The sequence below is a fragment of the Sphaerodactylus townsendi genome, linkage group LG04 (assembly GCF_021028975.2).
Source record: "Sphaerodactylus townsendi isolate TG3544 linkage group LG04, MPM_Stown_v2.3, whole genome shotgun sequence".
In the NCBI taxonomy this organism is placed as follows: Eukaryota; Metazoa; Chordata; class Lepidosauria; order Squamata; family Sphaerodactylidae; genus Sphaerodactylus; species Sphaerodactylus townsendi.
This window is the reverse complement of record NC_059428.1, coordinates 62,609,638-62,635,914: the sequence shown is the minus strand read 5'-3', so window position 1 is coordinate 62,635,914 and position 26,277 is coordinate 62,609,638.

The window sequence follows — 26,277 nt, the reverse complement described above, 5'->3', positions numbered from 1 at the left end:
TTGCGTTCCCACCGGCCACGATCGGCTCGACGATCCGCAGCTGCGGCGTCCCAGGGCCATCTGTCGACCGTCCCGCCTCCTCGTCGGCGTTTCCCCCGACGAGCCGGCCGCTGCCGGGTCCCGCCGCCGGCCTCTCGCTGGCCCCGCCCCCCGGCTGGGCGAGTCCGGGGCGAGCCGTTGCGGCGACCCCCGGACAAAGATATTTTAAAGTATGTGTTTTGAGAGTTTTATAATGGGAAAATTAACGATGGGAAAATTATAATGGGAAAATTATCTAAATAGTTAGGCTTCAACAAAATGCAGCAGAGAATTTCTTTTGGTTTTTGTCAAGCATGAAATATTTCTTCCAGAAATTGCTTTGAAATTGAATTTTGTCAGCTAAATCTTTAAGCTGTATTTAACTACTTTGAGGAGATCCCCCCATTGACTAGCATACTTTCAGTGTCTTCCAGCATATAAAAGCTATGAAACAAACCCTTTTTATTGGAAGTTCAAAGTAATTAAAATGAAATGTCGTTGTAGTATAATTACATAATGGCAGAAAATGACTTACTCTGTTTCTAAAAGTGGCTGTATCAAGCATGTTTGATCATTTTAATTTCATAAGGATAAATAATGATTTTTAATAATTGAACTACAAACCAAATTAACTAAATGATACAGTGTAATTAGTAATTCCATGCATTGAGTTATACTACAATTTGATTAAATATGTCTCCACAAACTTATCTAGAAAACTAATTTATCAAAGATTGGTAGTATAGCACTGACCACAATATTACATCTCACATAGTTTCCTTTTTGAGGTGACTTTAATTAGTTACTTCAAGTTGAAATGGAAGGACTTTCAGAAGTCTGGCACATGTTATTAATGTTTGCCATGCTCCTGGACTGTTCAATAATTAAACTTTGTGTTCAGATAATTTCTTTATTATGAAATAGCATCAGGAATAAATATTGAGACATCTATTGCTAAAACTAAAGCATAAGCAGCCAAGCACCCTCCATTATACCCACATCATGTCCCATGTCGCGCAACCCTACCCCGACTACCAGTTCCCAAGGGGGGAGTAGCCTCACCAGTCCCACTGTCCAGAGCCAAGGCAGTCTTCCCCAGAGTCAAGACAACCTACATTCCACACCACTGACCAAACTACAACAGCAGGTGTCTAATGACCTGATAAGGCATTGCTCAGGAAGCAAAATACAAAGAATGAGAAATTACAACCATGCCAGTAATGAAGAGGGAGAGGGAAATGAAGAGAGAAAAGATTCCACATCCCAGGCAGGAGACATGGCAGGATCAAACCAGACATGGGCTGATCATGACAATGTTCTATGGAAAGAAAATGACCAGAGAAAGGTGTGACTGAATGATGACCCAATGATCTACTTTAAGGTTGCTAGCTCCAGATTAGGAAATTCATGGAGATTTAGGGGTAGAATCTGGGATTAGACAGGTAAGGGACATCAGTGGAGCATAATGCCATACAGTCCATCCTCCAAAGGAGCCATTTTCTACAGAGTAACTGATCTTTGTTGTTGGAGATTAGTTGTAATTCCAGAGGATCTCCAGGCAGGGGAATAGCTACATAAAATGGCACACAAGCAAACACTGAAATTGTATCCCTGGGCTTTACTGCCCCAGCATGGTCACTATAGTGGGGTAGGGGAGTCTGGCGGAGGGTTGTCAAGCCCCCCTCCCCAGTTGTGTTAATTGGAAGGAAGGAAGAACAAGAAGAAGAAAAAGACAATCAGAAAAATACAGAAAGGCAGAAAGAAAGGCAGAAAGACAGAAAGGCAGAAGAAAAGACAGGAAGAAAAGTACAAGACAGAAAAAAGTCAGACAGAAAAAGTCAGAAAGAAAAAGAAAATCAGAAAGAGAGATAAAAAATCAGGGAGGAAAAAATGAAAGGCAGAAGAATGAAAGGCAGAAGATAGATAGATATTTATTATTACGGCCTTTTGGCCAGCCAATAGTTTAAAATCAGAGTACCATGTGAATACATAGAACTCCACTTATACAAAAATATAATATAAATTAAAATCCATTATAAAATCTATTAATAAATAACATTAGCTTCAGGCATTATTACAGTCCTCATCACACAGTGCGGCTCTTTGTTTTAATAAGGAACTACGCTTGTTGTGTACCAATATACAAAATTTAGCTACCTTCTGTGAAATGGCAGAAACACGATCTTCTAATAATATTCTTACAGAATTCGTATCTGAGTTATCTATGAATGGATATACATGACGAGTTAACAATGGTTGGATCAACAGCTTCCTTTCACCTTCATGTAACTTGCAATGCAGTAAGATATGTGACATTGCGTCTACTTCCCCTGAGCCGCACACACAGGTTCTCCTGTGCCTTGGAATATTTTGGAATTGTCCCATCAGATTAGCTGATGGGAAGGCACGGCTGGAAGCGAGCCCTAGAAAAAGCCCATCGACTTCTTTTGCTGATGTTATTACAGATAGATAAGGTGCAGCTGAAATACCTCTCCATGATTTTAGTGGTTTATATAGAGCAGGTAGCCGGGGAAAATCTGTTTTCATCTCAATGTCAGTAAGACGTTAGGGTATGGGACCATACCATTGCTCTTGCTACTTCCCATCTCCAAAAAGTTGCATTGGATCAAGACCACACTGTGTCTAAGTTTTGATATAATCTTTTCTAGCCATCCAGGGTAGGGTGTTGCTGCCAATAATGAAGGCATTAATCTCTGAGGGACAGGAAAGCACTTTAAGCCAGTATTTGATGGTTAATTTCCAAAAGATGGTCTCTTAACTTTGGCCATCCCTGCTTCTTGCCTTAATACCACATTGGCTGTACATTTCGGTGTATTAAACAAGTTATCTCTAGAAAAAATCGATGGGACTCTCTCTCCAATGGCACAAAATCTGGGAAATCATTGCCAACAGAGCAACATAGGTCAATTGGGCTAAGGCTTTGGCCTCAAACAGTCTAACTGCACTTGGGATGAATCCGTTCCCCTGTGAGCGAAAAAACCTCAAGATTGCCTGTGAACTTCTTTGAGCCGATTGAATAACTGATTGTACATGGGCTGTGGGCTTCCCATTGCATTGGTACACCACTCCTAGATATTTGAAACATTTTGTTTGCTCTATCTGTTGCCCTTTCAGCTCCCATTTAGATCTCTTGAGTTTAGTATTGAAGTGCACTATCTTAGTCTTGGTATAATTGATGTTTAACAGTTCTTCTGTGCACTTTTGGTCAAAAATCCTCAGTGCTCTCTTCAGTCCCACAATGAAAGGCAGAAGGAAAGTCAGACAAAGGAAAAAAAGGCAGAAAAAGTAAAAATGAAAGACAGAAAAAAAGACAGATGGAAAGAAAGAGGGGCTCTGCATGAAGAGGTGGGCAACAGACACAATCCTCCACAAAGAACCATTCTTGCTTCTGGATGGAAGGAGTCTGTTGTCCCTTTCCCCAAAGAATTGGCACTCCTTGCCTAGAAGAGATGCAAATCCATGGGTGGTTTTCTCTGGGGAGAGGGACACACCCATTCGCCACCTTGGCCAAGCAAGGGAGGCACTGTGGGTGGTGTTGAGGGGAACGTGGCTCGAGCATGTGGAAATGTATTTATAAAAGTTGAGTCAGCTGAGTAGTGCTTGTGAGAGCTCCTCATGCTGCTGTGCCTACTCAGGAGTAAAACAAGAAGCTCCTGGGCTGACAGGCACCTCTCACCTTAAGGTGGCTCCTTCAGGTCAGGGATATGAGCAGATGTGTTGCCCTTCACTCTCACTGCAAGCCTGAACTGCTGGAGTCTTTTCCCAGACTGATCGCTGTGGCTGCTGCTAGCAGCACTCACTCACCCATGTGCCTCTGGCGGTCTTTGCAGTCATAGCCTCTTCTGCCAGTGGTCCTTCAAGAGTTGGAAATGGGAGGGGGAGGTATGGGAGGAGGAGCCTGGAGGTGTCCGAGTTGCCTCCCCCTGCTGCTTGTTACTTTCGCCTCAGCTAGTCAAGCTGCCATTGCCAGAGTGTCCCCTTGCTTGCCTGCATGCAGGGCAGATTTTTGGGGCAGGCAGGCTGGTGCCAGACTTGTTGATGTTTGCTATTCTATATTGTTATTGCTTTTTGCTGTTGCTCTTTTTGTTTGCCGCCCTGAGCCCTTCGGGGGAGGGTGGGATATAAATTAAATATGAAATGAAAGTGAAAATGACAAAGCACACTTCTACTATGCCACATTTTGCAGTGACATGTCTATGTGCCCAAACATTGACTTGGGCCACAAATTCATTGTCACACATGCTGCAGCAAGCAACAGCACAAGGCACTATGCCAGACCTATAGTCAGTGCTCCAGGTTTAATTGAGGTGGCTGATAGCTGAGGACCATCCTCCTAGGTCCTGGAGCAGTGGCAGCTATGCTGTGGCAAGCAACAACTCTTGGCATTATGCTAATTTTGCAGCTAGATGGCAGGTGGCTGAGGCCTGCACCTCCCCCCACCAACAAGCTACAGTGTGCTGGCTTTTGCACCAGGACAGTGTCTGAGACCTTACTCATTCTGACTGGATAGTACTGGGAAGCAGAAATAGAGTTCTTCGGAATGCTATTTTTGGGGTTTGGATGAAAGATAAGTGAGGTTTGAGTTGTTAGGATGCATGCCTGAACTATTCTACTGAATACTGATTGTGATGGCTGCACATGAGTGCTGGGATGGATGCTAGTTTTTCACCTGCGTACTGAGTAATTGCTGTGATAGAATCAGCATGGAGCACTGACTAAATCGTTTTAGGGTGAGAAAATAGAGATTAGCTAGCTCCATTGTTCAGTCATGCACACATTGAACCATGGGAAAATATGCCTCCCCATCCTTTGACACACAAGATGGAGACTGAAAATCTCTAGGAAAACTTCATTTTCTGTGGAGCAGTATCTTGTTACCTGTGCTACTTATGGCATGCTATAATGGCGGTGGGATATGTGAGCTCACAGCTACAGCAATTACATTATAAAAAGTAAAAATGTAAATCAAATTAGAAATGCTAGTAAAAATGGACATTGGTAACCTAGACATGTTTGGTCTGAATATCAATATAGCAATTTAATAATTAATTTAATAAAATTATAAACAAAATCTGTTGGGTCTCCCTGTGGAAGAAAGCAATAAAACTCTCCTTACTATTTGGGTGTAAAATCTTTTTTCAGTGTGTTTTGTTTTATATTTTGTACTATGGAAGGATTTATTATACCAAAGATGGCATGCCCACTGTTCACAGCAGCTGCAATGCATTAACCTAATGGATTGGAATTATGGGTTGCCATAGGAATTGTCTGTTTTTTGCCAAAGCCAAATGTAAACCCTACTTGACACTATTAAATGAGATAAAATACAATGCTTATGGAATGAGAAAGAATATTGAATTGAAGGAAAGGGAAAGTTATGGCTAATTTCAAAACATTATAAGATTGTTTAAATTAAAGGAAATTTGAGAGATCTATAAAGGGTATGGAAAAATAAATAAGCTGGTGAACTTATCAAACCAAGGAAGATTTTGACCCAGGAGATTTATGCAAGTTAGGAGATTTGACCAAGGAGATTTATGCAACAACCACATTCAGAGACTATAAAACTATGGACAGAATGATAAGACAGCAGGGACAATAGAAGGCAAAAGTCAATTAACCATAAAGTGCTTGGCCAACTACCAAGAGCACAACAGGATAGTAAACTATTCATGGTCTTAAAGGAAACTATGGTAGGAAAATAGGAACCCATTTCAACTACATATTTAAAAGAAAAAAATCTGCATATTGCTGGAAAAAGCCTTCTAAGGTCTAAGCCTTCTGCAAATGATGGGAGATAAAATGTGAAGCTCTTGGCTAACATTCCATTCTTCAGTAAAAATAACTCATTATGTTTGAGATTATAAGTATATGACTAGGGTCATAATGGCCTCTGCATTCACAGGCTCATAGACTTTTAAGGCCAAGAGAATGCCATTATGATCATTTGGCTTGAGCTGCATAGTGCTGAACAGGAAATTATATCTCACAACTTACTCAAGCCCAACTATATTAAAATATTCCTACTAAAAGTAACAGAAACTAATGACCAGCGTGGTGGAGTGGTTGAGAGCAGGAGATTCTAATCTGGTGAACTGGGTTCAATTCCCCATTTCTCCACATGAAACCTGCTGGTTGACCTTAAGCCAGTCACAGTTTTCTCAGAGCTGTCTCAGCCCGTTCTGTGGCAAACAATGGCAAACCACCTCTGAATGTCTCTTGCCTTGAAAAACCTATGGGGCCACCACGTCAGCTGTGACACCCACAGGCTGATTACCCATTGATCCTGGTCCTCGCTCCACTCTGGCACAAAAAATTGCATCACACGTGCTCTTGCTTTTCTTGCGGAAAGTGAGAAGGACGAGGAGGGCAAGAGGAAGTGCATTGAAAAGAAATATTGCCCCAATGTACCTCCACTCTTGGTGCACCAGGGGTGGGTAATCAGCCACAGAATATCTTTTTTTTGGTCTCTCTCTCTCTCTGCATGTATGTGTAAGGGGAAGAGGATTTAGTTATTATTCGCATTAGAGACACATATGGAGAAAGTTGGCCCTAACTTCCTGATATCTATGACCAGTTATGGAGCTGTCTTCATAGAAATTTCTAGGGTGAGAGAATTCTCCACTCCATATTGTGTTCTCAGCTGAAACATATGATCTAATCTAGCTAGACTCAGAACCTGTCCTTGAAAAGAGTCTGCTATAGAGGAGTGTACTCTGCACCTGTGAAAGGTAGAACAAACTTTAGGCTGGAAAATTTCTCCAAGATGCATTCTCCCTTGACTCAGAAAGTCTTAAAAACAATGAAAAGCTAATGATACTAACTTTAAATTAACTTTATCAACCACACAAAACTTATACAAAGCACAGATACTTGGAGACAATCTATAGGTTGTTAGATTTAAGAAAGAACCCTAAAAACGCCCCATGAAATTTATTTTGCTATCTAATCTATGTCCTGACCTGGATAGCTGAGGCTAGCCTTCTGTCATCATATCTAAAGCTAAGCAGGATCAGCCCCTGTTAGTATTTTGATGGGAGACCAGCAAGGAATACAGAGGCAGGCAATGGCAAACCACCTTTGAATGTCTCTTGCATTAACAACACTATAAAGTTACCATAAGTTGGCTGATTTTTGACAGTAAGAAAAAACCCCTAAACATTATCCTTCTTGGGTATAGTTCATCTTGCCCAATCCAGAGATGGGAGGATTCGTGGCATGTTTGTTTGCCACCAGGGAGAGGGCATCTTACCTCTCTAGTGTGGCCCAGTGACACAGAGCTGCAAGAATTTGCCCTGAGTATCCAAGTCTTGACACTAACCTATATCCCAGCTTAACATACTGATAGACATTTTCCTAACAGGGGAATATCCTTATTGGCCAAATAGAATGTTGGGTATAGGTTCATAGTTTCCCTCTGAGATCGCTCCTGACCAATCACATCAAATTTTAGATTTAAGAAGTTATGTATGGGAAGGGGAAGGTGCAGAGGTGGGATTCAGGGGGTTCCAGAGGTTCTGTAGAACCTGTTGTTAAAATGTAAAATATCACTTTTTAATACTTAAAATATTTTTATTAAGTATTAATATTTTTAAATACTTAAAATAAAAAAGTGATATTAAAATATTTTTAAATACTTTTTAACAATCGTTATTTGAATCCTACCACCATTGGAACCTGTTGTTAAAATGTTTGAATCCCACCACTGGGAAGGTGCCAGTAATAATTAATCAGAGACTTGGTAGCTTATCCCTGATTGGAAATTTGGCTTGTCACTTCTACTTCCTGCACTTTAGTCACTATAAGCTTGTCACTCTACACCTAGAATATATTTTAGAGATTACCTCAATATTATCACCCCTAAAGTAAGTCTAAGTCTGTTCTAAAATCATATATCTTTATCCTAAAAGCACTTTAATTGTCACATACTTTCCACATAATAATGGGGAAACGATTAATGAATGCAGAGTATTTCTTTGTAAAAGAATGAAGACCTGTGGTGTGCCACTATTATATGTATGAAGTTCACATATATTTGACAAATTTGAAACTGCGTCTTTGTCTGACAGGTTTTAATCTGAGCTAACATGCATTGAGAGCACTTGGGAAAAACAAATCACCAAAAGCTGATGGGATATCAGTATAGCTATTCCAAGGCACAGACATAAAGTCAACCAAAATTTTAACAAGAGTATGTCAACAAATTTGGAAATCAAACAATGGACTGGAAACAGTCTGGAAACAGTCAATATACATTCCAATTGCAAAAGCAGAAACATCAAAGACTATAGAAACTTTCAGAAAATCTAATTAATTTCTGACATGAGTATAGTGATGCTCAAAATCTTAAAACAAAGATTGTTACCATATTTGGAATGATAAATGCCTGATGTTCAGAAAAGGAAGAGGCATTAAAGATCATACTGATAAATTTACCTTGACTACTGGATCATATGGGAAAATTTCAGAAGAAAATCGACTTGTGTTTCATAGATTTCAGCAATGCTTTTTACTGAGTGGACCATGAAAAGCTATATCTGGTTTTAAAGGAAATGGGTATGCCACGTCATCTGACTGTTTTGATGTTCAACCTGTACTCTGAACAAGAGGCTAATGTTAGGATAGAATATGGAGAAACAAATTGGTTTCCAATTGGCAAATTAAAGATATACTTTATTTCCCTAACTCTTCAATATATATGCAGAACATAGAATAAGGAAAGCTGAATTAGATTTATATGAAGTTGTAGGGAAAATTTGGGGGAGGAATATTAACAATTTGGGATGTGTTGATGATACCACATTACTGGCAGAAAATTGTGAATACTTGAAATAATTGCTGCTGAAAAATAAAGGAAGATGTCCCAAAGCAGGACTACAGCTGAATATCAAGAAGACAATGGCTCCTTGAGAATTAGGGTGGATAATAAGGAAATTGAAATAGTTGAAGACTATTCCTTGGTTCCATCATCAACTAAAATGGAGACTGCAACCAAGAGATCAAAAGGAATTGCGACTGGAGTGGACTTGCAAAAAAAAGAAGAAAGAAGTATTGGATTGAAGTACACATGAAAATGCAAAAAATAATCAAACTAAGATTTCCCCTTACTGCCAAAACAATGTTATTGGGCATCTTACTGGAAAATCTTGGTAAAAACCTTAATGAACTATGTTGGCACTTAATAACCACAGCAAGAGTAATAATTGTATTTTGTTGGAAAACTGATGAAGATCTTAATACAGAACTTGGGGAGATAAAATTAGAGAATATGCTGTAATGGCTAAATTAACAAACCTTGTAAGCAGACAGTCAAAACATGAATTTGATGAGAAATGAAACCTTTATTTATTATTTGAGGCTGAATTGACTATGTAAAAATAATAATAGGAAGAGTATTAATTTGTTAATAATCAAGATATAAGAAATTGTTTAGCAATGATGTTGTGGAGCCAGATGACAGAAGGTGAATTTTAAGACATGTAACATTCTCTCTGATAATATTAGTTTTGTAATCTCAAGATCCAACATGTTAGAACTAATATTCATACAGTTTTTGGATACTGTATTATCTTTTTCTGTTTTGTCTTTGTTGACCTTTTCTTTTTTCTGCTTTATATTTCTTTTTTGTTTAACTATATTGACACAATTAATAAAAATATTTTTTTTTAAAAAAAAGACTGGGGAGGGCAGCTATGAAGGAGCTAGAAATGATTCTAAAATGTAAGGATGTGTCACTGGCAAACAAGATTAAGCTAATTCATGCTTAGTATTTTCTTTTACTATGTATGAATGTAAAAGATGAACAATGAAAAAAGCTGACAGGAATGAAGTTGATTTCTTAGAAATGAAGTGTGGGAGGAGAGTTTTACAAACAATGTAGACTGCCCAATAGACAAATAAGTGAGTTCTAGATCAAATCAAGCTTAACTGTTCCTATAAGCTAAAATCACTAAACTGAGGCTTTCATACTTTGGTCATATTATAAGAAGACAAGAGTCAGTGGAAAAAACAATAATGCTAGGAAAAGTCAAATGTAGCAGGAAAAGAGGAAGACCCAACATGTAAGGATATGTAACTATCCTTATTAGGGGTTTGATAATTTAGATAAAAAAGAAATATTGTATTGCTTTTTTTAAAAAATCTTGTTTAGCTGCATGTTTTATTGTAACATTCTGAATAAATCATACACACAAAGCAATTAGAAATTGATATATAAGGACATATTTGTGTTTTCAATATTTGCTGGAATTCTGTACAAGGTAGCTTGCCAGGATATCCACTACTGCAACCAAGGAGTGGTAGGTGAACAAAAAATGGAGGAGTGGTAGCTGAAGGAAAAATGGATTAATGGATAGTCTTCTCCTTTTTTTTAATCTCACCCAAGTTATACATCCAGGATCCTCATGATTAAGGTACAATTATTTCAGAAGCCAAAGTTGAGATTTGTTTTACAACAATTATTAGAAACAAAAAAGGCCCTGATATTTTTAGTTTGCAAAATCACAGTATATCAGAGGCAGCGATCTTATTCATACTTGCTTGGGAGCCAAGTCACATTGCATTCAGGAGGATACAGTAAACATAGGATCATGTTAAATCTGGCAAGAACAACTGCTGATTTTAGTCCACGTTATGTCCTCACTTATGTGAACATGTTCATTTTTAAATTTGTTTTTCCTTCTCATCTTGTAGTAACTATACGAATGAAGCCAATTGCTCACTGAACTTCTCTGATTTGCTTCTAATATGTAATTCATTATACCGAAAAAAAGATAAAAATAATCCATATCCAAAGCAGTGTTTTAACATAAGACCTGAACTTTTCTTCCACTTATGCCTATAAACTGTGAATATATTTTAAAATAGCATTACAGGAACTTGCTTATGGATAAACTGGGCAGTATTTGAATGTTTTTGTAAATTAGATAGATTGGAGCTTAGTTCAAGTCCAATCAGAGTTCCATTAGTCAATAAAATGCTCAAATTGTTGTGAATGGCTGTGAGAGCATGAACATGGCAGGAAGCCTGAACACAGATCTCTGTCATGGTAATGCTGCTAGCACAGGTGCCAGAAATTCATAAGCTGGACCAGTGTTTCTGTGTGCAGAATTAACATGCCAGATATCTGTAGTTTGGACACACACAATTCAATCTGCTGGGCAAACAGTGAATTCATAGTGCTGGTTGATTAGTTTGTACTGGAAGCTTGCTGTATAGAGTGCTATATGGGTAGACCCTTGTCATTTTACTTATGCAGGGTATATAGCTCTACTGTGTGATATGGATAGGATTGCCAGCTCTGATTGAGGAAATTCCTGGAGATTTGGGAACAGTGCCAAAGAAAAGCATAATATGGGGGGGGGGAGGAGTTCAGTGGGGATGTAATTAGGAATTTGCAAAAACATTTTTCAGAAAAAATGGATTTGGGTGCATTAGAGCAAAAAAAGCATTCCAAAATGTTCTGAACTCCCATATTGATATGGATTTTTTGGAGGGAGGGAGGGGGGGGGGGGTTCAGGAGTAAAAAAAACCCTCCCAACAAATTTATTATAGCCTATGGAAAATATTTTTGAGAAGTTGAGAGGCCTGTTTTTTTTAAGGTAGAGGGTACAAATTTTCAGTATAGCTGCCTCCGCTTAAGAACCCCCAGGTTTGGTGAGAATTGGGTTATGGGCTATTAAAAATATGTCCCAATCCATTCTCCATTATTTTCAATGGAGAGAAAATGGGGAGCCTTTCTTCCTCTGGGAAAAAGCAGAGGCATGTCTGTGAGCAACTATAGGTCAGTGCCTCCCACTCCAAGAACCAACACAATAGAACCAAAGCAGAACCCAGGAATCCAGAAGAACCATGAGTCAATGTGACAAAGCCTAATGGAACTAATGTCATACTAGAAAATCACAGCACACACACACAAATATCAAACAGGGAACACTTTTGCAAGCCGAACAGAACCCAGGTCAGTGTGCAGATGCCAGACAAAACCCAAGTCCACTCTAGCAGTACAAAACCATCAGAACCATTTTGAAAAGGCAGAATGCCAGCCATGAGGTGTTAGTGGTGGTAGTTTTTTTTAGAACCAAAGGCATAGAAGCCTAGCACAGTAATTTTTAGCAGAGGGGGACACTTTTGCAAGCTCACCAGAACCCATTGCAAAGTGCAAAAGTTCAGCAGACCCCAGGTCCATTAAACAGTGCAAGCCCAGAAGAATCTATTTCAAACCGAATAATCTCTTGAGTAGAAGGTGAGAGGACCACTTTTGCTTGCTCAGATGAACAAAATACAATGTGTAGATGCCTGTCAGAACCCAGGCATGCTCTGGCAGTGAAAGCTCAACAGAACCATTGCCAAACACAGAATGCCAGCATAGCAGCAAGCAGAAGTCCATCAGAATCCAGGTAGCACAAAACCAGCAAAACCTTTGTCAAATTGAAGAATCTCTGCAGAATAAACTGAAAAGGGGGGATTTTGTTAGCCCAGCAGAACCAACCCATTGCACTGCACAGAAGCCAGGCTCACTCTTGCAGTGCAAGTCCAGCAGAATCTTTATCAAACTAGAAAAGTTCTGCAAAACAAATCAAAGAGAGGATTTTGCTAACCCATCAATGTGGAGCCCATTATGAGGAGCTGTTGTGGCACCTGCACGTCCTGCCTTGCTTGCATGCCTTCTGCCAACAGTGCTTAGATGTGTAGCACCACCCAATCTCAAGCTCTTTCGAGCTGCACTGTTCTATTAATGACCAGAAGGTAGTGATTTCATAGCTACACATTGTTTTATCTTTTTACAGATCCCCCTCTCCCCTTACAGATTACAGTCAACATTCCCACAAAGATCTTGAAAAAAAGTCTATTTTTCTGGCTTTTTGGTGATCAGGATTGTCAGCCACCATTTGATTCTTTTTTTGAAAGGGTTTTTTTTTCAGTTTTACTGACTACACATCTCTAGATGCAATGCTATACTCTCTTCTTCAAAGCTGCCGTTTCCTCCAAGGGAACTCATCTCTACCATGTAGAGATCAGTTGTAATTCTGGGAGAATTCTAGGGCCCACCTGGAAGTGTGAATCTTTAGACGTGTCATGATGCTTTTTTTCCACACTGAAAAGAAATGCAAGTGATGCACATTATGCTAAAGGGGAGAAAAGAAGGCGGAAAGGGATAAGCACAAAAGAAATGGCACTTAGCACTCACTGATATTGTGTTGCCTCCAACTTGTTTCTATTCATGCCACACCGTCGTTGTAATCAGTTAAATCATAGTATTTCACAGGAAGTGTAATTATTTTGGTACTAGGAGATAGAAAAGCCTCCCAATATTTGTGGATTTAGCCATGCACAGTGATCCTGGAACCAGTTTTCCCTTAAATGACTTCTTCTTAATCACTTGTCTATGGGGTCACTGTAAATCAGCTGTGACTTGAAAACATTTCACAAACACATGTGAATTGGTGGACCAGTGACTAACATTTGCTTTGCAAAGTGTGACATTGCTTTCAAGGTGTACCATGATCTTAGAATAATTGTCCAGGCTCAGTGCCCCCACCCCTAAACTTACCTCAGGGAACTACAAGCCCCACTGAAAGTGTACTACACTGCACTACCAAGCTCTGATGCTGGAAAAGTCATATGCTAGGGCACAGTAGGGCCTTTATGAAGTCAACTCAGGAATCAGCCAGCTTGAAGGAGACCAGTCAGCTCTCAGTGGCATGGTCAGCAGCAGATTTCAACCCACCCAATTTCCTACCAAAGCAACCCTGGTTCTGAGATTCACAGGAGCTCTTACAAAAGGGCAGGAGGAGCAGGCAGCACTGACCTTCTTAGAGGAGATCGGGTGGGGCAGCCAGCACTTTAAAGAGCATTGGGGGAACTCACCAACCCAAGACAAGGATCCATTGACTGTTGTTCTCCAGGACTGAGTTGAGGAGGGAGGATTGATTATCACCTGATGGGGCATTTAAAAGGTGTGCCAAGGAGTAACCAGAGATGAAGAGTCCCAGCAGGTAGAAATAGGTAATCATCAGACCTGAGCGTGGGAACTGAATGAACAGTCTCTACCCCCATTCTATTCTGAGACGACTCTAAACACGTGCCCAACATAAGCAACCTTGGAGGATGAGACAGTCCTGGACCTGCCAATTTTCTCTTAGAATTTGAACCATGCATTCAAGTGAAACATTCAACTTTTAGTCTATTGACTTCCATTGATGATAAGGGGGTGAGTTTTGTCGCCATCTCCTGTTATATAGTTCTCCTTTTAGGATGATAGTTGCTTTTACTGTTTTAATATAATAGGTTTTAAAAGTGATTAAATATTAAATTATTGAATTATTGTTCACTGCCTTGAACCCTTCAGGGAAGGGTGGTCTAAAAATGTAAAATATAAATAAATAAAATAATTATCCCTGCATCTTGTTTCCCCAGTTTTCATGTAATTATAAAAGAGGAGAAAATGGTCCTTAACATTCTTTTGACAGTGTTCATAAGAAACAAGAATATGGACAATTTCCTTAAAGGCTGGAAAGCCTTTGTGGACTACTTATTGAAAAAATACAGAAATAGAGAAATAATGGCAGGATTTAAGACTTAAATGAAAACAGCATATTAGACTATAGTAGTTTTAAAAGAAGGTCTAAAAGTGAAAAAAATGCAGATATTAACCATAAACACGGAACCAGATTCATGTTTGGATCCATAGTGAGGTGGCTGGAAGTCATCATATATATGTGTAAGGGTTTGTGTGTGTGTTTTTTCTTTTATTATTGTATTGGGGGGGGGGAGGGGAGACCAGATTTGGACTTTTTCTTTTTCTCTTTCTGTATATGTTTATATCTGCAATATAAATAAAACTTTCAAAAACACATTCTTTAAAACAAGTGTTGATACAATATAAATATGTATATTTCCACACATCAATACTAATTTAAAAGAATGCCAATTGTCATTTTCTCTTCTTCTTAAACATTCTAAAACAATGATCAATTCCACACAGCAAATGTATAATGGATTGCTGTCATTATAAAGGAACCTGTTGTTTTTTTCTTTTTCCCTTTTCACATGCATGCCCTGCAGGCAACGATTGGAGCCCATAGAAACAATCTGAGTTGCTTTTGTGCCTTTGCACAGAGACCCTTCTCTCTCTTTTTATTTCCTGCAACATATGCGTAGCTATGCAGGTATGCAGGAATAAATCCCCACAACCATGCCAATCAGCCCATCCTTCAATCATCCGCTCCTGCATAGCTGCCCATATGCAACACACAAAATAAAGAAAAAAGGGCCTTCCTGTAGCAGTAGTGCAATGGCAGACAGATTCTCCCTGACCATGGATGCATGGAGGAAGGGAGGGGAATGAAGCGCCACCTGCCTGGCCATTCATGCGGGAGTGACTCCAATCCGGGATTTTGGAAAAGGATTGCTGGTTTAGCAATTTTTGAAAATCCTGAGTTGAGGGAATCAGGCAGACTTGTTTTTGTGATGGGACCTGTGCAAACTCCCCTCCACGATTTTCATAACATCCTACACCCAGTATATTTCTCTATGCAGAATCACCAGAGTTCAACTAATTACACTTACCAGAATCATGAATATATTTGAAAGCCAGCATGATGCCGTGGTTAAGAGTGGTGGACTCTAATGTGGATTCCTCACCCCTCTGTATGAATGGTGGACTCTTACCTAGTGAACTGGATTGGTTTCCCTGTTTCAACACATGAAGGTGACCTTGGGCTAGGTGACCTTGGGCTAGTCCAGGGGTAGGGAACCTGCGGCTCTCCAGATGTTCAGGAACTACAATTCCCATCAGCCTCTATCAGCATGGCCAATTGGCCATGCCTGAGTAGAAAGACTGATGGAACATTGTAGTTCCCGGAACAATTCCCTAGGCGAGCCTGGCGAGAAATTCTCACCCCTGGGCTACAGTCGTGTAAGAGATTCTCTTAGAACTCTCTCAGCCTTACCTACCTCACAAGGTGTCTGTTATGGGAAGATGGGTAAGGAATCTGTAAGCCACTTGGAGACTCCTTATAGGAAGGAAGGGTGGGATATAAATACAAACTTCTTTTTCATCCAATTTAGTGCATTTAGACTATAATCCTACAGTGGTGAGTGTAGTTCAATCCAATGATTTCAATGGATTTAGTTATTTCAACTCTTTGCTGGTTTGTGAACTAACATGAAAAACAATTGAATTGTTGGAAGAAAAATGAACACCAGGAAATCCTATTTTCTAGCATGAATTCTTCATTCATGAATTGTAATACAAACTACCTCGATCCTATCTACTTAATTTGAAAGTGCCTAATCTAAGGTCCATTGTTTATTCTTCTTTGGATGCCATTAAAAAAAACTTTCAACTGGTAGGGAATCAAATAAGCCTAATTGATTAAATGTTCTCTTGAATGTATGTGTCTGATTAGGCAACAAATGTTTTGCATGCAAATCATTTTGTACTGCTTTGGTTCATTTAGGGAGTCTCAGGGTGGCTTAAAAATGAACGTGACATTTTAATATTGCAGCACTTTGCTTGCCTGTAAACAGTAAAATAAATAAATAAATGAGCTTAGAAAGAGATTGTACTTTAATTTAGAAAATGTAAGCAATTGTATTTGACTGCACATTAAAATTTGGAGATGTTTTTTCTTGGATCTTGCAAAGGCATCTCACAAAATATCATAGGGTCAAACTAGATTTGATGGCATCCCCAGTGCCAACTTAGGGACACCATTGTTGTTTTAAAAAATGATGAAGATGATTTTAAAATGCTGCGAGGGTGAGATGAGGCACACTAGTTTCTTCCCTATGCCAAACAGCCTTGGGAGACCACTGTGGTACTTGAAAGGGGAACAGGGGAAAAACAAAAGCTTTATGCCCCTGATCAGGACTGGGCCCTTGGGTCCAATCTGGGAATGCCATCATGTCTACTTTATCTTTAAGTGGCATGCTACTGTAGAATGATGGGAGTTATGGATCATTGTAGCCATGCATAGATATTGTGGATGACAAGTGGAAGACAATTATGGAAGCACATGAAAAATAAACACTCCAGGGAAAGTGCAGAGAACAAGTAGGCATGCTAAATTACAGTAATTCATCTGCAAACACTAAAGTGCTGTAGAGAATATTAAGGTCCTGAACTGAATTCCTATCTGGACATCAAATCTCTTGAACCTGTACTTAACTCTGACATTTTGTAAGAATCTTTTCACACAATCTGCTGGAACATTCAATGTGATCCTTATGCAACCCAGACTTTCTATTCAGACTTTTAAATCCACATGCAAAGACTGGGGATAGAGTAAGCAGGTGGTTTCTTGCATCACCTTCTATATATTTGTTCTTCATAAAATGGTTATGCGGAAATGAATAAAAATACCAGAAAAGCCTTTGTGGATCAGACCAGTGATTCATCTGTTCCCAGCATCCTGTTTTGCACAGTAGTCAACCAGTTGCTATGGAAGGTCAACAGATGAGGCATAGGGCTCTTCCACACAGGCAATAAAGAGTGTTGTGGAACCACTGCATATGGATGCGCATCAGCCGCTGGGAGCAGCCCCATTGATGGGAAGCGTCCTAGTGCCGGTGCGAGATTTTGCATGGTGCCAATTCACAAGCTTTTTAAAAATTGCTTTTGCGCCTGCGCCTGCGCAGCTACATAGCCATGGTGACATGACTGAACGCAGGCATCATGGGTTCTCACTGTGATGATTGGCTGACTCCCGTCAGCAGTGCCTGGGTGGCCACAACTGTCATGATCTGCTCAATCCACCACTCAGTGCAGCTGTATACCCCCATGGCCATCCTCTGATGTGGGACTGTGGCTGCCAGCTACCCTCTGGCCCTGCCAGCTGTACTTCGGGGCTGGGTGGCCAGCAAGCTGCAGCAGGATGGCTGACCTCACCTGCATGGCCATTGAAATTCACAAACACCAGGACAACTTCAATAAGAAAGAAGAGATTTTGAAGATTAGCAGGGCCTGGCTCCCAGTACTTAAAAAATGGACTGAAAACCCCACCTGCAATACAATGCACTCAACCACACCTTTGCATAGCAAGTTCCACCCAAACAGTTAGTGATTGGTTCCTCACCCTGGGACATGGACAATATACCACACTAAATTTTCCCTTCTCACTCAGGCCCCTTCCGCACATGCAGAATAATGCGTTTTCAAACCACTTTCACAACTGTTTGCAAGTGGTTTTTGCTATTCCGCGCAGCTTCAAAGAGCCTTGAAAGCAATTTGAAAGTGCATTATTCTGCATGTGCGGAATGAGCCTTAGACACAGTGAGAAACAGACTTTTCTCTGTGATACACCTCTGAAAATGCCAGCCACAGATGCAGGCGAAACATTTGGAACAAAATCCACCAGACCACACCCACACAGCCTGGAAAACCCTCCAGAACCAGTCTTTTCGTGTGACTTTAACAGGGCAATCATAAGGAGAGTTAGTCCAGTCTAAACCAGTGGTGGGATTCAAATAATTTAACAACTGGTTGTTTACAAGCACCATTTTAACAACCAGTTCTGCCGAAGTGGTGCGAACCTGCTGAATCCCACCACTGGTCTAAACCCACTGAAACTAAGTCTACTTGCAGATTGTATATCAGAGAAGAGAAATATATTCCTGATACCTTAAAGGCTTGATACTCAATAAGGATCTAACATAGTTTTCAAACATGGATGGTTCCTTAAATGCTGCTTCAACAACTCACAAAAATATTCTATATATCACTCTTTGTCTCACATTTCTTTTTCTTTTTTTTAAATCCAGATACTTGCTGCTCAAGGTTAGAAAGCTCAAAATATGTTGTTCCCCTCCAGGAACAAGCTCTTGTTGATTACACATTTTGAGGAGCTAGAGGTTAGCACAGTCAGAGAAAGATATTTTTTCTCCAATTACAACTTGAAAAAAATGTTAGGTGTCAGTGTAGGGGTAATTTAAATAAAATCAAGTTGTAGATTGCTTTGCTGTGATTTGAAGTGCAAAGAATCCAGAAGTGATGCATGAATGCATGAATGATTCTTAAAGATATATCTGGATGGCTGAGATAAATATTTACAATTTTACATTTCTAAGCTTGTTCATATTTTTTGGCATATAAGGCTGTTAAGACTGAGCTGCAAACTAATCTCCCTGCAGCTGCCATAAAGTCACTAACAGTTGAGGATAAATCCCTGTCAATGGTTGATTTGGCAAATATAATGAGCGTAGAGCAAAATACAAACCATTTGTAGGTGGGAGGGGACTTTGCACAGGTCCCATCCACAAAATGAGTTTGCCCTGTTTTATTTCTCTCAACCTGGGATTTTTGAAAATGGCTAAACCAGTGATTATTTTGCAAAATCCTGGGTTGGATTCACTTCTGCACTAACAGCCAGGCAGGGGCACCTTCCCCCTCCCTTCCACTGCACCGTCTACAGCCATACATACATTATTGCCCTGCTGTTGCAATGAGGCCCCTTTTTCTTTTCTTTTGTGTAATGTGTATGGGCAGTTATGCAGGTACAGCTGTTAGTTCTGGTGGGATGATCAGCATGGCTGCAAGGACAATTTGCACGGCAGCGGGGATTCATTTCTGTATGCCTGTGCAGCTATGCATGTGTTGCAGGAAATTAAAAAGACAGAACTGTTCCACCAGGCATATGACTGAGGCAACTATGGTTTACATCCCGGCTTTGCATTCCTCCTTTCCTCTTTTTTCTTTTCTTACCCAGTCCATTTTCCCCTCAATAAGTGTGTTTTATCATCTTGTAGTGCATTGTTAATTGGTTTTAATTGAACTATACGTTATTATATTGGTTTTAACTGTATTGTGTATTATTGTTAGCATATAAAACCAATAATAATAATAATAATAACAACAAGAACTACTACTGCTCCTGCTCCTGCTCCTCCTCAGGATAAGGGATTTGCTTATGAACCTGTTTAACTTCCATGATTACCATTATGTTTTAAATTATTTTTTTTATCCCTAAGATACATAAATTGAGTGTTAGATATTTTCTGTCTCCTCTCAGTGTCTGCCATTACATCTGCAACAACAAGGTCTGGTTTTATTTCCAGGGAACAAATGTGTAGCACTTTAAAAAGCAACCTTTAATTATTTTGTCAGTTCATATTGTGTTTTGCTCAAATACAGGACAGCATTTACTTTCCTCAGAGCTCATAATTAAAGAGGAATTGCTGAGGTATTCCACCAACAATGACAGCAAAACAGAAACAACATCTATTTCATGGTATAATTGTAGTCTTGGGTAAAACAGTGTTTGAAAGTCCAGCGAATTATCTTTCCATACAACCTGGAATGTTAATTTTCCTCAATACAAACATCTGGGCAGCATTTCTTTATTTGCAATAAAAAAGGAATAAAAATCTGACACAATATATTTAAAAGCAACCACTTCCCCTTTTTTAGCTCCTTTAACAAAAGTATTTTTGTAGACCTTTTTTTCACTTGTAATATTTGTCAGATCTGGCCCCATACCCTTTCTGCACGGGCACTGAGGGGGGGGTGCATTGGCATATTTATGCTGGCTCACCCCCGCGGTACCGTTCGCATGGATGGTCCCACTGGAAGCGGCGGTGGCGACGCAGCCTTCGCACAGCTGCACTGCTCCCAAACGCTCCTTATCTCCGGTCACCTTCTTTCACATTGTGGAGGCCAGGGGACATGCCCGCCTTGCCAGAGCGACGACGCTGGAGAATGAGGCCAGGGTGTGTGTCTCCTGGCCTGCACAACATGACAGAAGGCAACTGGAGGTAAGGAGCGTTTGGAGGGCTGGGAGAGAAATGCCGGCTTCCACCTGGTGCCATTCACATGGCACTGAATGGAAGTCGGCATTTCCAAAATAACTTGCTCCCTGAGCGAGATTTAAAAACACTGTTTGGGCGGGAGCCGGGTGCCACTGAAGCGATTTGGCAGCGGCGCCTGTGCGAGCAGTCCCCACCAAAATGGTGTTTTACCAGCCCGCCGCTGCCGCTTTTGGCCCATGAGGAAAGGGCCTTAGCATTTCTAATGAAATGTTTTTCTCAAACAAATTTAAAGTCACTTTATTGCTAGTGCAGAACTTCTTCATTTGAGATTTTTAGAGTTTCTGTCAGACAGTTTCACATTTTGTGTGCCACTTTGTTTTGGAAAAGTTTCTATTGCTTGCTTCTGGGTTCTTTCATTTATTGTTTCTTGATCATTCTCAGGCATGCGTGCTGATCTTCAACCAATGAAGAGAATCACCTGATAATAAAATTTTAGCAAATTACTGGATGGAAAAACTACGATCAATACTACAAATAAAAGAAAAAAATTATTCACGCAACGTGTGATTGGTGTTTGGAATATGCTGCCACAGGAGGTGGTGATAGCCACTAACCAGGATAACTTTAAAAGGGGCTTGGACAGATTTATGGAGAAGTCGATGTATGGGTACAAATGTTGATGTTCCTTGATCTGAGATTGCAAATGCCTTAGCAGATCAGCTGCGGGGGATTTTGGGAGCTCACATCCTGCATGCGAGCTCCCAAAGCTATCCGGCGGGCCACTGCGAGTAGCAGAGTGCTGAACTAAATGGACTCTGGTTTGATCCAGCAGGCTCTTTCTTATGTTCTTATGATACTGCAATTAGGATACACCTGCATGTTGGCACTGAACTTGGACAATGGAGAAAACACATTCCCACAAAACAAGAGATGTCATTTCTGTTCTGTTATCATAAATAAAATAAAATTAATAACAGGCAGAGGTAGCACAACAATACTGATGAAGATGAATGTCTATCACAAAATATGTTAATTATTTCTGTAATGAGCGCAAGAAATAAACCATCTCCACTCCAACTCCACAAGACAAAAGATGGGGAAGGGAGATTAATATGTGGAAGGAATGCATTCATAAACCCAGGAATGGTTATCAGGTTATCTCCTGGCTATTGTCCAATAGATCTGAGTCAGCACTGCCACCCAGTCTACACTGGCATACCTTACAATCAAGAAACGTCAGAGGCCCTCTTCTACCACAGGAGAACTGAACTATTCTATCACAGCTCAGATACTTAGTTCAAAGCAGTGTGGTATTGGATCCTATAGCTACATTAGAAAGCAACCAAAGCCCACTGATGGACAATCAGTGTTTGATGCTTGGACCTAGTGCCATTGCAGATACTAGTACTTCTCCAAGTCAGGCCAACTATAGGGCTTTTCTCACAGAATAAATTGACATTTTAAGCCTCCATTTGTGTAGCTGCTTCCCGTTCAGAACCTTCTTCCATCATCATAAACACATATTTGTACTCTTCCCCTTCAATTCAGGTAGACTATGGCCCTTTCTGCATGGGCCAAAAACAGCGCCCTAGGGACGGCAAAAACGCCATCCCTAGGGAGCTGTTCGCATGGCGGGCGCTGCTGCATTGCAGCAGCACCGCCCTCGCTCCCCCTCAGTGGCGCGAAGCCGCTGTTTCCCAACCTTGCTCCCTGAATGAGATTTTCCGGAAACTGTGCTGTGCGAACGGCAGTGGCTGGAAGGCGCCATCCTCCTTTTCCCGAACACCTTACCTTCCCTCTGAGCTTCTGGCATGTTGTCCAGGCCTGGGGACACGCCCCCCCTGCCTTGCGACTTCAGAGCTGTCGCACAGGGCAGGGTGTGTGTGTCCCCTGGCCTGGGTGACACGCTGGAAGGTTGGAGGGAAGGTAAGGCGTTCGGGCAACAGTGCAGCACTGCGCCATTTTCCCTGCCCCTACCGGGACCATTCATGCAAATGGTCCCAGGGGGTGCAACGGCATTGTATACGCCAATGCACCCCCGAGCGTGGCTGTGCAGAAACGGCCCAAGTTTTCCTCTCCCATTCCTCTTTCATTCTCCAGTTCAACCATCTCCACACCTTTCTATGCAATCCTCATTCCTCAGCTCCTCCATCTTCCATTCTTGGCCAGTCTGTCCTACGACCCAGTCTTTCCTCATTTTTACGCTATTGAATTTTTCCCTTCTTACCCAAAACCTTTCCTCCCACTTATCCTAACACAGTCTCCCATCCCATTTTTGGCAATCTCCCCACCTGTCTCTTTCTTCTGGTTTGATTTGCTTTCAACTAGACACATGGGAAGGAACACAATATTAAAACAAAATTGACTTTAATTGGGTATCGAGCTTAAAATAATGCAACAGGATGGTAAGTAAGAAAGACTGCACAAACATGAATTCTCATATTATTGCAATTGCTGTCCATCTTGTCCTTGTACCTTAATTTCTCCATGTTAGATAGGACAAGAATTTTGCATTCTCCATGTTGGATAGCACAAGAATTTTACTTGCTGATCAAATGCTTGTCTCCCTTCCATCTCTTTTATCAACGATTTACTGTGCTTAACTGGGATGAGTCTCTATAACACGCTAAAAAAGAACCACCATCACCCAGAACCTGTGTTCCAGATTCCAAAACTGTTCTTTTTTTTAAAAAAATATTTTAAATTGGTTTTATAACATCTATAACAAAACTAACGTGACAGGGAAAAATAACAGGAACCCTATTTTATTTACAGAACACAGGTTGGTACTACAAAGACTATATATACTAAATGACTTCCCCCCCAAATCCTGCTTTTGATCTTATCGATCACATTTCTTTATGGTTTATTTAACCTTCAAGTCCAACCTAGATTCCTCTTTTTTTATTAAGTCTTTTCTGGTTTATCAACTTAAAATTTGAGGCAATTCATAATGTAAAAAAGAAAACATTTTATTCTCCTAACCTAGTTTCCCATAGTCAAAAGTATTTTAAAAACATAAATTCATCCTTCCTTTCCTTCTCCTCCTTCTCTTAAACTTATAACTGAATGCATCCTCCTATCTCTTTTTATCATTACTCTTCAATAAGTCAATTTTGTTGAATCATTAATTTTTCTTACAGAATATTTTTATTTAAGGTCTTTTAAAATTCTCTTAGAGATCTCTTTGACACTTTATATTGTTGTAATTTTTTGCTGTTGTCCCTTGTAAGTGAAAAAAATCCTTTCCATCTAAGCCATGAAAATGTTATCTGTTTTTTTCTTAACATGCCTACCAGAAATGTGTATTCTTCCCCCCCATAAGACTCTTAAAGGAATCTCCCTCATCATAATGATATTGTTGTCTTCTATCCTGATGATTTCTTGTGCACTTTCAGAATCTGATCTGCCATTTCTTTAGAGTGAAAATAGACAACAATGCCCCTACAAAATCTTTTCTCTTTTGGTTTTTTTGACATTACTCTGTAGAATTTCTCAGTCTGAAATACTATTTCTTCTTATTTCATTTTCAAATGATTGGCCAGGACTGAGACAATTTTCTTATTTAACTCCTCTTTTGCTGGATTTGAATCCTTTGGTCAGGTTCCAAAGATGTTCTTCACATAACAGATCTTACACAAAGACTGTTTTGGTAAAACCTTCTTCACAAAGTAAAGTATGGCAAATATTTCTACAAATATTTTAAAGAAATAGTAGTATTCTAACAATAATACTACTCTGCACCAGTAAAACAAAAACCTGATTTTTTTAAAAAAACTATTAAAAAACTTTTTTTTGTACAATGGTATTCTTAAAACATTAACAGTTCAATCCTATGCAGAGTTTCTTCAGAGATATGCACATTTACTTCAATCTAGATTACAGTAATTTTCTTTAGGACTGCATTGAAAATTGATAAATTAAACATGCCGACTAGGAATCATCAACCCACAGGGTTATACTATAATTATGTATATTTTAATATATTATTTTAGTACTAACATAGACATTTTTGATAGTTTTCTCATTATAATTCTCTTAAAATTCTTTCAGTGGTCATAGCCCATATTGCTTTTCTTTTTAATGGCATTAGAGGTTTTGAATTGCACTGAATTGTAAATTGATAAGTGCGGCCTCTGGCTTGTTGCCTCTTGTGATCTAAGTCGGCTTTCATTCTAATTGGTGTATATTCTACAAAACAGAATTTTTTAAATAGATCAAACTGTTAAACCAGAAGTTGTAGATAATATTCCTAAAGCAGTCTCTCTACATGCTCCACTGTGAATTGTTACTTCAAAATCCCAAGCATATTGTTATTTTTCACAGCATATGTTGTTGAACTTGTTTTATTGGAAGTTTCAGTTATAAATGCCTTTTAATGATATATTTTTTTTAAAAAAGAGACTTTGGAAAACATCGTCTTTGATTCTGAAAGGATTTATTACAATTTTAATTTTATGGGAAATAGTCTCACAAGGAATAATTGATTTATTATAAATAGTCAGTACATGAGAAACTCAAAACCCAGCAGATGTACAGGATAAAATTAAATGGGAGACTTTAATGAAATTAGAAGATTTCAAGATGACTCTATTCAAGATTATCAACTGAAGTTCTTCCTCCATTGCCATATACCTAGCTGGCTATGCAATATGCCAACATATGCCTCGGAACAATTTCCCTCCTTCTGTTTCATCATCTGAGCTTACAGGAAGGCAGCCCTCATGGGAATTCAGGAGCATCAAAACTTCAACAAGGTGGTCTGTACCACTATAAACTTGAGACATACAACAGATCAGTTTCTAAAATTTGCAAACTGAAATATACTAACAAAAACACTCGCCATTTCCCATTTGCACAACCAAGTCCTATGATACAGCCATGTTTTTCTAATTCTTTAGAAAAGGATGCATGTCTTTAGTATTTAAATCAGTTGTTTTTAAAGCTACAATAGATATCCAATGAAGACAAACCCAGAGCTAGCCTATGAAGGATGGGATAGCCTATGCAGGATGGACCTCAAAAGAAAAAAAGGGAGATATAACACTGTTGTTATGTGCATCTCCTAGTTAAACCACTTTCATATCATCATTAAGCTACATTCTATTCTAGACTGCATTTTTAGTTCATGGGCCTTAAGAGATAGCATGGTTGCGGTCAGTGGCAGGTCTCAAAGTCTCCTAATCTAAAACAGCTACTTACCAGCAAAAATGGACTGCCTAACACAAACACAGATCCTGGGATCAGACCCTGCAACAAACCTAGATGCTGCCTCTGTCTCAATATTGATTTAGACAACACTGTTATCAATAAGCACGGGTTAAGGGCAGGATAAAACACATGTTGGGTGGGAACTTTGTATGGTTTCCACCCCTAAAACAGATCTAACTTGGCCCTCGGTTGCACCATTGGCTGGAGACGGGTGAAACAAGGATCACGTTATGTGCAATTCTTTAGTTTTAATGACCGTCACAGTAGCAGCCAAGTGAA